The following is a 1,743-nucleotide window of genomic DNA, read 5'->3' as shown; positions in this document are numbered from 1 at the left end:
CTTTGAGATGCTCCTCTGATAAATTACTCATTGGTAGATTTATATTTTATCATTCCATCTTTCATTTTATAAATTTGGCCAAAGGACTATTTCCCACCTAAGGTATGCTGCAATCCCAAGTTTTCCCCCTTTAACTTTAAAAATCTCAAATAACTACCCATAAGCAGTTAAAATTAACGGAACCCTAACCCCTTAAAATTTTATCTCTTTTTGCCCCCTTAAACTTAAAAAACTAAAAATTTCCCTCAGCCTAAGTTTTAAAAAATAACAGTTTCCCCCTAGGGTTTCATTTCCAGATCTTTGGTACCATTTTTAGCTCCATTGTCGACCGGCATCAGAGGAGCCGTGGAAAACAAAAAGCTTTGTTAGGGAAAACGAAACTCTTCATCTTCCATGGCTCCTCTAATGTCGATTGGGTGTCCAAATTGGAGGAGAGAGACCGTCGGAGGAAGATGAAGCTTTGAGAGGGAGAGGTCACTGGCAATGGAGCCGGAAATAGCGTCAGAGATCTGGAAACAAAACCCTCAGGGGAAACTATTATTTTTTAAAACTTACGCTAGGGGAAACTTTTAGTTTTTAAAGTTTAGAAAGGCAAAGGAATATATTATATTTTAGTTTATTTTTAATACTATAGATAAAATGACGATTTTACCTTTACTACTGTTAATTTTAACTGTTCATGGGTAGGTATTTAAGATTTTCAAAGTTAAATAGGGGAAACTTGGGAATGCAACATACCTTAGGTGGGAAATAGTCCTTTGGCATATAAATTTTTATAAATTTTCTTCATGTTTTAGGAGGAGATTACAACTGCATTGCATCCAACTGAGATTGAGTGTAACTCTAAGTGGTATATACGGGCTCTGGAGTTTATGAGAGAACAAACACTATAGACATCATCAGATGATAAGTCAACAAATTCAAACGATGATGATGATACCCAATCGATTCATCCTATTGCCTTTTAGGTAGCCTTTAGAGGGTTTTCGTGATCTTTAACTGTTAGGTCTGAAGTCCTCTGTATCCCCATATCATCCCCCTCAGTACAGATTTTCCTTACCCATGTTGCTAACCTTTAGGTTTTCATTGCTTTTGTACAAATATCTTCATCACAAGGACCCTGACCCGTTGTTCTTTGCACTTCTTGTCCTAGACAAGTATCCCCTCCATAGGTGTCATCCTCTCATACCGCGTACTTCCAAGAGTCACACAGGGCCTCTTATAATATACGCGCATTCCCTCTATAGATGTTTACCTCTCATGCCTCCCATTCTTAAGAGTATCAAAGGGCTTCCCTTGCAAGACATTCATTTCATAGGACTTCGTATAGTGGTGTATCGTATGACTATCTTTAACAACTCTTAGATGCAGAAACAACTCGATTAACACATTGCGATGATACGTGCGAAGTGGAAGCAACATGTATTGATGGTTTGTGAAAAATGCAGCACCAAACATTGATGTTTCATAGGGAGATGTAAGAGTAGTGATAGTAACAAGCATCGATGTTTCATAGGGAGATGCAGAAGCAGTGGCAATAGCAAACATCGGTGTTTCATAAGGAGATACAGGAAAAATGGCAACAGTAGGCATCAATGTTTCATCGAGAGATACAGAAGCGATAACAATAGCAGGCATTAATGCATTGTAGGGAGATGTAGGAACTCTAGTCCTTGTAAAAACATCAAATTACAAGACTTGAGGATTCGTATGTTCAAGCATCAGGATTAGTACAAGCTATTA

The sequence above is a fragment of the Mangifera indica genome, chromosome 1 (assembly GCF_011075055.1).
Source record: "Mangifera indica cultivar Alphonso chromosome 1, CATAS_Mindica_2.1, whole genome shotgun sequence".
Taxonomy (NCBI): domain Eukaryota; kingdom Viridiplantae; phylum Streptophyta; class Magnoliopsida; order Sapindales; family Anacardiaceae; genus Mangifera; species Mangifera indica.
The sequence above is the reverse complement of the archived record's forward strand: the minus strand, read 5'-3'. Positions refer to the sequence as shown.